This window comes from Rosa chinensis, chromosome 5 (assembly GCF_002994745.2).
Source record: "Rosa chinensis cultivar Old Blush chromosome 5, RchiOBHm-V2, whole genome shotgun sequence".
Taxonomy (NCBI): Eukaryota; Viridiplantae; Streptophyta; class Magnoliopsida; order Rosales; family Rosaceae; genus Rosa; species Rosa chinensis.
Window position 1 is genome coordinate 57,738,381 of NC_037092.1, and position 13,424 is coordinate 57,751,804.

A 13,424-nucleotide genomic window follows, 5' to 3' on the forward strand; every position below is an offset into this window, starting at 1 on the left:
ATAAAGCATTGGTGATTTAATTAAGTTATGAAATCATTGATAAACACTTAATTAAAGCCATCTGATTTGAATACAAACATTCAAATTATGCATTGATTAAGATAAGACCTTGTCTGACTAGATAAGGAGTTATAAACAGTTTCCTTGATGGAAGGAACTGCTATAACTGCAAAGCAGTTACAAAACTGTCCTACAGATTTGTTGATTCCCCTGCAAGAACATAAACTAATCTCCCTATATATATTCCCATCAATACAAGGAGACTTATCGTATGGATCTTGGAGAAGGAATGGACAACACCAATCAAACTGTTCTATTACTTAAACTCTATATTTGATCTTAGTTTAACATAGAAATATATATTTAGTTTATATATATGTTTTGCATTTGATTTGCAGTAGGCTAGTTTCATTTTTAACAATTGGTATCAGAGCCTCTATGCTTAGACTAAGATTGATATATCTATGATTCTGAGATTACATGAATGCTAATACATGCTTATATGATTATATTGATCTGGTTATTTTTAAAATCTTGCAATATTGAGATGATAAAGTCTGTATGCATAATTAAATTCTGTTAGAATAAATGTTGTGTGATTTCATTGAAGTTCATATGCTACCACAGTAGTCATGATAAATTGACATGTTAAAGTTCATGAAATGTCATATAAAGAACCAATGTTATTATGTTGTATGCTATCAAAGTAGTCACAGTAAAAGAACATTATAGTTTTCTGTAAGAAAACATTGATCAAGATAACATTATATGAATTGTTATATGCTTCCAAAGAAGTCATTTCAATTAAATCAATATGATGATATGCGTATATGTAAGAAAGAACTTTCAGTTGTCTTTTGAGATTGTATATCACAAATGATATCACTCTTATTTTGACAAATGTTTATCTTAAATATATACACTGTATGAAATGCATATTATCAATTTGCATTTGGGAAATTATATATTAAGTCAATGGTATACAGATACCATACTAAATACATCAATACATATTGCAGCACTGCATTAAATTTCCAATGAGCATCAGTAACATTGAATTGCTCAATGGATCAAACTACAAGAAATGGAAGGGAGACATTGAATTGAACCTGGGAATTTTGGACTTTGATCATGTGCTAAGGGAGGATCCACCACAGGAGCCAGCCGCTAATGCAAGCAAGGAGACTAAGGACAAGTATCTACAGTGGCATAGGCATAATAGAATGGCCTTGATCTGCATGAAGAAAAGCATGACAGATGCAGTAAAGGGAGGAATTCCAGATTCTGAAAATGCAAGGGTGTTTTTCAACTCCATTGCAGATAAGTACAAGGTGTCTGACAAAGCTGAGACTGGAAATCTGATGAATAAATTGATCAAGATGAGGTTCAATGGACAAGGAAGCATCAGGGAGTACATTATGCAAGGGATAGACACTGTTGGGAAGTTGAAAGGCCTAAATGTGACAGTTGAAGATACTTTCTTGGTGTATCTGCTACTTAACTCACTGCCAGACCAATATAGTCATCTCAAGAGTCTCTACAACACTTAGAAGGAAAAATGGAGTCTTGATGAACTCATCTCCATATGTGTACAGGAGGAGACTGAGGTACTCAAGAGGGGTAAGGCCATAACCATAAACTACATAGGAAACCCAGTGAACTACTTGGGAAAACCCAAGTTTAAGAAAAATTCTGGAAAATACTTCAAGGGAAGTTCATCTAAGAACCCTGTGAAATCTAACTTCACCAAGGGTAAATCTCTCAATGCATCGCCAAGTCAAGTGAAATGCTTCTTTTGCAAGAAAGTTGGACATTTCAAGAAGGACTGTGACGGCTTCAAGAATTGGCTGAATAAGAAAGGTAACTTTTTACTCAAATCTGTTTTCTCTGTTGAGTCAAATGGTTTTGAAACTGACAATTCTTGATGGTTTGATACTGGTTCACCTATACACATTGTGAACTCGTTGCAGGGATTATCAAGAATAACAATCCCAAGAAGGAATGAGACTAAAGTATGTACTACAAGTGGACAAAAAGTAGAAGTTCAAGCTGTAGGAATTGTCAAGTTATTGTTTAGGAATAAATTTGTGTTAGAACTATCTAATGTGTATTGTATTCCAGAAATAAGGAGAAACCTAATATCTGGTTCTCAATTTGTTAAAGATGGTGATTTTAGCTTTTCAAGTAATAATATTAGGATGTTGTTTTATAAAGCTGATTTCTGTTTTGGTAATGCTGATATTATTGATGGCTATTGGCATGTTAATTGTGTTAATGAAGTTTTCTGCAAAAATAGCTGTTTTGCTGATGTGTTTTCAATAAATAAAGTTTCTGGTGTCAAAAGAAAGTTCAAGCAAAATGCATCATCTTTTCTGTGGCATAAGAGATTAGGTCACATTTCAAAATTTAGAATGCAGGAACTGGTTAAACAAAATATCTTGCCTGCATTAGATTTCAATGATTTTGAAACTTGCATTGACTGTTTAAAAGGAAAAATGACAAATTCCAGAAATCTTGATTCTAAAAGAAGTGAGCATCTTTTAGACTTAATACATACAGATGTGTGTGGACTATTTCCAGTTCAAACCATTCGTGGAAATTCATATTTTGTCACTTTCATTGATGACTTTTCAAGGTATTGTTTCATTTATCTCATTTATGAAAAATCACAAGTGTTGGATTGTTTCAAAATTTTCAAAAATGAGGTTGAAAGACAACTGAGAGATTAATTAAGATGGTGAGATCAGATAGAGGAGGTGAGTATTTTGGCAAATACTCAGAAAAGGGACAACATAAAGGACCCTTTGCTTTATATTTGGAAGAGTGTGGAATTATTGCTCAATATACCACACCTTACACTCCTCAGCAGAATGGGGTTTCTGAAAGAAGGAACAGGACCCTAATGAATATGGTTAGGAGCATGTTTGTTAGATCAGGCCTGCCAAAATTTTTATGGGGAGAAGCCTTAAAGACAGCTAATTACATTAGTAACAGAACTCCTACAAAAGCTGTGAAAAATACTCCATTTGAGCAGTGGTTTGGATATAAACCAAGTCTGAACCATTTTCATGTGTGGGGATGTAAGGCTGAGGCAAGAGTCTATGATGTGGAGAAGAAAGATAAGTTAGATTCACAGTCAATATCAACATTTTTTGTTGGATATGCAGAAAAATCAAAGGGGTACAAGTTTTATAATTCTGCAAGAAGTCAAATTGTACATGTTTAAAGATGTGAAGAACCCAAGTCAAACAAAATATCTCAATCTCTGTGTAATTCAATCAAGTAATGCAATACACAAATGCATTCTTATGATCGAATTTTGTGGCATAATGGAAAACAGAAAACCACCCAAAGTAGAGACACTGGTTATAATTTCAATAGCAGAAAAAATTAGAACAGAACACCTAAGAAAACAATAATTCTAAAATAAGCACATGAACCTAGTGATACGAGGTTCCCCCCCCCCCCCCCCCCCCGGTTCACCTACCACGTAACACAAATGGTTCTCAATACCACCAAACTGTTTTGCAGAGTGTACATTACAAAAAGTAAATCAATATATAAATTACCTTCAAAGCTCGAATTTTGATCTCTTCGAAGCTCAACTGATGCTCATTTTCCAAGTTTCCTGCATACAGAGGCATTGATACAATCACTAGCACAAAAATCATCAGATTTCCATATAGGGACGGTAAAAACAACACAAACCCACCAAGGTGCATAGCTTATGGATTTCCAAAACTACTTGAACGATGAATGTGAATCATTCAATTGGGTATTTAGGGTTTAATAATCTGAGCTAGCCTACATTACTTGACGCAAATTCCAAAACTGTAAATACCCAAAGACAAGCAGAAGCGAGTATATGTTGTCATCGTCGCCAAAGAAACAGATGCAAACAAAAACTTAGTTTCAATCCATTGTTTAATTAACCATTACCTGTGATTTAGGTGTCGCCATATGCAGAGATTTAGAACAGTTCTCAGTAGTTCAATTTGACTAAGGGCTCAGCTTATATTCTGGGCAATGGCGTGGCCGTCACCAACGAGACCGAGAACCTTGACGTGTTCGCAGTAGTTCATTGTCCTGCTAATGTTTTTAATCATATCTCCAAACTAAGATTAATTAAACATATATAAAAGATAATAGTCAACAAAATTCAAATTGGGAAATAGAAACCCTAGCCCCCAATTCACATTCTCGAACCCTGAAAAATTAATCAATGCATTGCAATATTAGCCCAGTGAGGTAATTAAACAAACATCTGGTGTGCATAAAATTTACCTATTCCAGACTTCCATCACAAGACGAAGTCCCTGTGTTGAATCAGCAATTCCTTCTCGATTTCGTGCTCGAATCTCCGATCGGCCCTGTCGGACTCATTCAACCCCTTGGGTTCAGGTCGAATCTTTAAGAATTCTTCCTGAGAAGCCCTCAAATCCTTGTACACCAAACACATAAACTTTTTCGGATCTCCCTTCTCTTTGCATTTGTTGCACTCGGCATCAGATTCTCTTCCTTCTTCCCTCTCTTCTTTGCGACCACAAGTTTCCTCTCCAATAGAAACCCTAACCCCCAATATTTCACATTCTCGTACCCTGAAAAGTTAATCCCAAATTAATTTCCTAACATTTAATGAGATTGAGAATGTTCAAAACCTAAATTCAAATCACCCATAACATAGAGAGAACAAAGAAGAGAAAACAGAGAGGAAGAGGACTAACCATTATGTTCCATGACAGAAAGAAAGAAAAGAGAGAACGAGAGAAGAGAGGACGAGAGAAGAGGTATGAGGACTGGAAGGTTTAAAGTTTTTTCTTTTAGAGTGTGTTTGGATGAGGAAAAATATGATGGAATTTAATTGAAAGTGAGGATTTCATAATTCCTACAACCTAATTCCCTCGTTTGGCATTATCAGACTGGAAATTTTAAATTTCTCTGTGGAAAAAAACGAAGGAATTCATCATTTAAATTCCTCACTTCAATTTCCACCAAAATAGGTGTCATTTAAGAATTCCCTTGCAGTATTCAATTTTCATTTCCAAAACAAGGTTTTTTTTCTATTTTATTTTTTTATTTGTTTTAAACTTTCTTAATTTATTACACATTTCAAATCCTAAATGGATACAACCAAACAACAGAAATTGCAATTAATGGAATTTTAAATTGATGGAGTTAAAGATTCCATCATTTATAAATTCCTATGGATTTCATAATTTTCTCATCCAAACGCACCGTTACAAAGTCAAGTAGTTTAACAATAGTTTCAATTTTACAAACGAGGGAGATGCTGCGCTTTTCATTTTAGAAGCCCGCGTCTCATTTTAGAAGCCCGCCCTCCCCTCATTAGTTTATTTTAATTTCTTTTCATAGCGTTTATAAAGAAAACATCTATAATTAATAGCACTTTGAGAAATAACGCTATCATTCAGTGCTATCAATAGATACTTTTGTTGTAGTGATTTTTGAGACAAATAGAGCAACATTCTTTGATGAGCTATTTGATCAGTGTGAGGCAGTAATAGATGCATCAAGCACAAGTCAAAATGAGAAGAATTTTGAGGAATGGTTTGTTTATCCAGAAATAGTGGTTGAAGATAATGCTTATATTCAAGAAAACATGATCATTGGAAATCAAATTCCAATAGAAATCATGCAAAATGAACTAGTTGCAATAGTTGAAAATCAAGCAAATAATGGTGTGGAATTTCAAGAGAATGAAGTAGGTGAAAATGAAGCAGTTGAAGCAGTTCCAGTCAGGAGATCAACAAGAGAAAGAAGGCCTGCAATTTTTGATGACTATCATTTATTTTCTACTGAGGTGGAATTTGATTTGGGAGAAGATAATGATCCTGTTTGTTACAAGGAGGCAATGCAATCTGTTAACAAAGAAAAATGGAAATTGGCTATGGAGGATGAGTTGCTGAGCATGTCAAAGAATTGTGTGTGGAAATTGGTGGAAAGAACAGCAGAAATGAAGCCTATAGGTTGCAAATGGGTATTTAAAACCAAAAGAGATGCAAATGGAAAGATTGAGAGGTATAAGGCTAGGCTGGTTGCAAAGGGTTACAATCAAAAGGAAGGGGTGGATTACAATGAGACATTCTCACCTGTGTCAACCAAGGATGCTTTCAGAGTCATCATGGCTTTAGTGGCACATTATGATTTGGAATTGCACCAAATGGATGTCAAAACAACATTTTTGAATGGAAACTTGGAGGAAGAAATTTACATGCTTCAACCAGAGGGATATGTGGAAAATGAGAACAAGATTTGTAGTTTAAAGAAGTCCATTTATGGATTAAAGCAGGCTTCCAGACAATGGTACTTGAAATTTGACAAAGTGGTCACAGATTTTGGATTTGAAGAGAATAAACTTGATGAATGCATATATTGCAAGATCAGTGGGAGTTATTTGATATTTTTAATTTTGTATGTTGATGATATTCTACTTGCCACAAACAGTGTAGCCTTGTTGAAATCAACCAAAGAATTTCTGCAAATGAATTTTGACATGAAGGATATGGGAGAAGCACACTATGTACTTGGTATTGAAATTGAGAGGGACAGAAGCAAACATGTGTTTGGATTATCTCAGAAGCATTATGTGGATAAAATACTGCATAGATTTGGCATGGAGAAAGGGAGAAATGGTGAATCACCAATGTCAAAAGGTGATAAGCTTCACAAGGGTCGATGTCCACAAAACAATTTCCAAAAGAAAAACATGGAAAATGTTCCATATGCAAGGCTGGTAGGAAGTTTAATGTATGCTCAGGTCTGCACAAGACCTAACATAGCTTTTGCTGTCAATATGCTATCCAGGTTTCAATTCAATGCAGGACATGAACATTGGGTTGCAGGGAAAAAGGTTTTGAGGTATTTGAAAACAACTAGAGATCATGTGTTAGTCTGCAGAAGAGTTGAAGATCAAGAACTGAAGGTAGAGTGCTTTACAGATGCTTCTTACAAGCAGGATCTAGATGATTTAAAGTCGACATCTGGATACATCTTTATGCTTGCTGATGGAGCAATATCTTGGAAAACAAGCAAGCAATCATTAACTGCAACATCAACATTCCAAGCAGAATATATTGCTATCTTTGAAGCAACAGCTCATGCATTGTGGCTTAAGAACTTTATTTCAAAACTGAAGATTATTGATTCTGCAGCAAAACCAATGACTATATATTGTGATAATGCAGCAACAGTTTTCTTTTCAAAGAACAACAAAAGAACTTCAGCATCTAGGAATATAGATGTGAAGTACTTCTCTGTAAGAGAAAGTGTGAGAGACAAAGAGGTGGAAATTGTGAAGATAGGAACAAAGGAACAATTGGCAGATCCTTTGACAAAGGCTTTACCAGTTGCTTGTTTTGTGGAGCATGTTAAGAAGATGGGAGTGTTGTCTAGTATTGATGCTTAAGTTATTGAAATTGTAGGTTTACTGTGTAATGTTTGCAGTATTATTAAGTGCTACAATATTCAAGTAATTTACTTATTATGTTTGAGTCTATTAATCTTTTATATATAGCATAAATTGAACTAAGTATTGTATCTGCATAACTATTTTGGGTATACATATGGTACTGATATGAATCAGTAATTTATGCAGTGAGCAATAGACGTATTCCAAGATAATCTGGAGTCAATAATGCTTAAGGAATTGTTGATTACAATATATGTTAAGCATATTAAGTTCTTTGCATTTGTGGTAATTCATGTAATTGTAATCACTGTGGTGTGATTTCAAGAAACCTTGTGTTGTTAACACATTGCAACTCTTGTGATTCAGCACAGTTGATTGCAATTGACAGAATTTTGAGAATCAGATGAATGTTATTTAAATCCAGTGCACACTACAACAATAGTTTATTTCATTTTTACATTTAGACATATATCTAGTTCAGTGGGAGATTGAAAGATCATATTGAACTAGATATATGAAGCTGGTATGAACATGAGTTGCAGCAGCAGACAAAGAAAATGAAGCTAAGTTATTGGGATTTAAATAAAGCATTGGTGATTTAATTAAGTTATGAAATCATTGATAAACACTTAATTAAAGCCATCTGATTTGAATACAAACATTCAAATTATGCATTGATTAAGATAAGACCTTGTCTGACTAGATAAGGAGTTATAAACAGTTTCCTTGATGGAAGGAACTGCTATAACTGCAAAGCAGTTACAAAACTGTCCTACAGATTTGTTGATTCCCCTGCAAGAACATAAACTAATCTCCCTATATATATTCCCATCAATACAAGGAGACTTATCGTATGGATCTTGGAGAAGGAATGGACAACACCAATCAAACTGGTCTATTACTTAAACTCTATATTTGATCTTAGTTTAACATAGAAATATATATTTAGTTTATATATATGTTTTGCATTTGATTTGCAGTAGGCTAGTTTCATTTTTAACAAAAGAGAGTCAAATGCCCCAATTATGTAAAGTGCAACCCCTAACGATTGGAAAGAATGTCTATTATCCTATATAGAGCGAAATTAGGCAAGTTAGTCAACTGCCGAAATACAGAATTATAGAAGAGTGAAAAATCGTTTAAAAACGATATTGAGTCTGTTAATCATTATTGTAGCTACAATCCCACACAGGAGTTAAACAGTGACAAGTGTGGCATGTGGCCCATTATTGTACCGGTATTGTCCTTACTTAACACTCCGTTAGGTGTTGAGTTTTAATCACAAAAGGCCTTGTACAATTGGATGTGAGTCACCCACTTTTGTCACTTTTGTAATGTGAGATATTTCCTCTCCAACACGCCCCCTCACATGCATGCAACCTAGGTCTAGCTCTGCATGTGAAATCAATTAACAATCCAATACCCACATTAGAAATTGGGACACAAGTCCCATATCGGAGACTTGGTCAATATAACAATCTAGCTAAGACCCACATCGGACACTTGATAACAATCTAATTAGAATCTTTTCGATGGCCAATTTAAGGAATCCAAATCGAATCCATGACAATTAAAGACGTTATCGGAGAGGGGCCAAGCTCCGATACCATGTCAAAAAGTGACAAGCGTAGCCCACCATTGTACCGATATTGTCCTAACTCAACCACTCATTAAATAATAGATATTGAGTTTTGATCACAAAATGCCTCGGTACAATTGGGTGTGAGCCACCCACTTGTGGGTTATATTATCTTTTGTCACACTTTGTAATGTGAGATATTTCCTCTTCAACAAGAAGAAGAAGAAAAAATAAACTTTGGGGCTAAAATCAATTTGGTTCCTTTTTCTTTTTTTTTAATGACGTTGGTCCCTGCCCTTTCAAATCCCATCAGCCGCGTCCATTTTTTGATTCCCTCTAAATGTGATATCATTCATTGAGCTGGAGTTGACATGGAGCCCCACTTTTGTAAATTTTAAACCTCAGGGAGGGCATAATGGAGATTTCAACCTGTTTGCCTCCAAAAATTAAACTAATGCTAATCTAATCCCTAATTAGGATGAAAATATGATTAGCACTAGAAATACATGGTCTTTCATCAAATCAGGAAAGAAACCAAGAAAATTGACCTCTATTTTTGTACTTGAAAATTGACAAAAGATGACATTACTTTAAGCAAGCCAATACGAGAAATAGACACAAACCAACATTTACTAGCACATAATTAGCTATCAAAATAAATGCATAAAGGTGTGTTTACATTCAAACTAAGAAAAAACAACAGTTTGGATAGAGTTGCCAATGATTTTAGTTCTAATGATCTAAGCAAAAGATTAGAACTAGCAACCATATGAAACAACACATTGTTGCACAAAAAATTACAACTTCGCATCTATAAGTCTTAACCTTGGTTGCTAATCCCCATACTCCAGCTTGCTCTAATTTGCACCAGTCTTCGCATTTTCTCCAATCCTCATAGATGACCTTGATGAAGCTTGTGAAGGTTGTGCAGATGCAGCTCTGCTCTTACTTGAAGCAGCAGCTTTTGGTGGTGTACCTTTGTTTGGAGTAGGTCTAGATGCTGCATTTGCTGCTGCATTCTTTTCATCCCTCTTTTTCTATAATAATGACATGAAATGGCCAATTAGAAGCAATGAATGAGACAGAATTGAGGGTATATTTAAGTTGCATCAGCTTATCTTTGCTTCCACAGCTCTCAGCTTTGCCTTTTCTCTTAGCCCATTCTTTGTCTTTTGGGCCTTTTTGGTACTCTTTGCCTACACCAACAATACACTATATCAATAACCAATATCATAACCAACTTATGCAAATAACATTGGGCGGTTTAGCAAATGTATCTGAGCTAGAGTAGATGAGGCCTCCCCAATGTTTAGCTTTCGCTTCTTGGTACTCTTAGCTGCTGCTGTCTTAGAAGGCAGGTGTCTATGACAATTCTTGACATTGTGACCCAATGTCCCACAATTGCTACACTTTAAAAATTTCTGAATCCTTCCAAGCTTGGGACCATCAGTTTCCTTCTCAAATGCATCTTTTATCATTTTGGTCCTTGGTCTACCAAGTTGCCTATTGTATTGTGGTAGGAGGATGATTGGTTCATCAATAGGGATCGGATCCACAAGTCCATCCCATTAACAGGCTTCACTATATGTGAGTAAATGGCCATATAGGTCTTTCTAAGGTAGTAGGGATCCAAAAAGTCTTCAGGCTTCTATCTCATGAAGTTGATAGCAGTAATTGCATGTTGCATGGTATACCTGTTAGCTCTCATCCCCTGCAAGCATATGTTCTTCTGGTCAAATCAGCCACATACTTGCTTCCTCCAATGCTTTCCACCTTAATCAATGAGTTGGTGATGAGCTCGAAATGAGTTCTCAAAATTAACCATGTTGATAGTTGTTAGTATATAGCAAGTATGGATCGTTCTATCCGGGGATTGAGGGTGCTCCTGTCATTTATACGTCAAGAAAAGAATATTAATTATAGAAATACAATATCTACGAAAATTACAAAGAATTAAGAGGGGATTTCAAAAGTTTGTGTCTAAATCTAGCTACAAAGTATTATACAAGTCATCAAACAAATCTGAATCAAAGTAGAAGTAGATGAATGGAGGAAGTAGAGATATAATTAACAACCATTAACACATTAAGCAGATTATCAAACATAATTTTGAATCAAACATATCATAGAAAGAAATCAATCAAGAACAAACCATGAACGCATGCATAAGTTCTTATTACTTCCCTTAATTAGATTAACTAGATGAACGCACCATAATTAACCCTATTAATCATGCAAAGCTAGTGAGTGATCAATTCCCCAACAAAACACAATTAACGCATTAAGAACATGTGGGAGTTTGATTGATTTAAGCAAAGACGACAAGTTAGAACGCTAATCTTATCATGCAAAGCTCATTGTTGATTTACCTAAGGAATTATAGGTTTTCCACTCAGCAATTAAGATCTAGAACACTAGCATATCTTAATTTGGATGCAATTACATGCTTATAATTCTATGTTGCGCACCAAATAACATAATCACATAAAAGGTGGGATTGAAGCACAAAATCAACAAACAATCATGACATATATGAAACTGAAAATTATAATCTGAAAAACCTAAAACAAAACATGCTTCATGGTTATTGGAAATCAATCTTTAACATCCAAACTTTAATCTAACAAGAATTCGAAACATCCAAAATAACAAAACAAAAATCTGTTTTGAATTACAAGAAAAGAAAACCGAAATTAAACTAGAAAAAGACATGGTTACACTTTTGAAGATCTCAAGAACGCAAGAAAGCTTCAAAGGTGGTGGAGGCAAGATGAGGACCATGGCAAGGAGATGTTGATGAAGTTTGATCACGACTTCTTGACTTGAAGAGAGGATGATCAAATTTTGAGAGAGAAAAGGGGAGGATTGCGTATTTGATTCAGGGTTTGATGATATTTTGAATGAGAGAATGTGTCAAGTGGTCATTGTTGATGCTCCTATTTATAGGAGGATGGAAACTTAGTCTCCAAGTTTTCAAGATTGATCCACACAGCATTAACCAATCAAATAATGCCACGTCAATTCTGCCATGTCACTCAACCAATCAAAAAGCTCCAAAATCAATCCCTAATATTTTGTTGCTGATTTTCCCATGATTTAATCTGATTTTATTCACAATTTTCGGCCAAATATCTAGGCATGAACCTAGACAATGTATCTGGATGCATTTTGGATCTTTTCTCCCTTAAATCTCTCCATGGCTTTATCCTTAACATCTTCCCTTGATTTTCTCTTGATTTTCACATTAATACTGTAGATTTTATTCTCTAATTTCAGCCAACATATCTTGAGGGAATTAAGAAACGAATCTGGACTTGTTTTGAGCTTTTTCTTGTTGCACAATCCCTTGAAACTCTCCCAAGATTTTCTCAACGTAATCTCCTTGATTATCACCTTGATTTTCACATTATCTCCATTATTTCCCATGCAAAAATCAGATTTAATCTCCCATAATATCTCCCACGTCATCTTCAAGCCATGTGGTCTCCTAATGCCTTCAGGTTTCCTAGCCTCATCAGGATTCCTGCGTTGACTGGGATTCCTAGTTGGACCAGGAAAACTCCATTTCCTCATTTCTGCATCTTTTTAGCTCATTTCCTGCGTTTAAAGTTCATTTCTACCTAAATACAACAAAGTAAGTTAGAAATGACATTGTTAAAGGGATAACTAAGTAAAATGTAGGGAAAATGATACTAAAAACATAGAAAATATTACTCCGATCAGTTGGTAGTAGCATTATGGATGCAATCTGTGCTTGATTTAAACTTGTTCTTCTCTAAAATCTCTCTAGGCTTAGGGCAGATTGGGTCCACAACCTTGCTCATCCTATCTCTCCACTTTGGAATCCTTTTCATCAGCAATTCACCCTAATATCCTCAAAGCAGGATATGACTGGCTTGGACCTTGCAGGCAGGATGAAGGCATTGAAACTTTCACATAGATTGTTGAGAAGCACATCGCACTTCAGCCAAGTGTTGAAGCGTGCTCTGCACCAGTGCTTAAGTGGCCTTTTAGGATCTACAAATTTAAATTGCACAACCATAAGATAGGAAGCAAAGTTCTCAAATTTAACACAAAAATGTACGCAAACATCTCACCAATAAGCCAGTCATAAGCTGCAGTGTCCATCTGCTTCATTAGGACCATCTCCTTCCAATAATAAGCCGTGATTGTTGACTTGGAAATTGCCCATAGCTGGTCCTTCAACACTTTTCCTGGAAACAACATGTTGAAATTGGTCCTGAGGTCCCTCACATAAAACCTATGCTCTGCAAGTGGCAAAACTTCTTCACATGCTGAAAGCATGCACTTCTGCTCATCAGATATGAAGGTAAATTCATTTCCTTGACCAATTATTTCCTTGCTCAAAGTTCTATTTGACGATCAGATTGAGGATGGTAGGCAAATGATTTACTC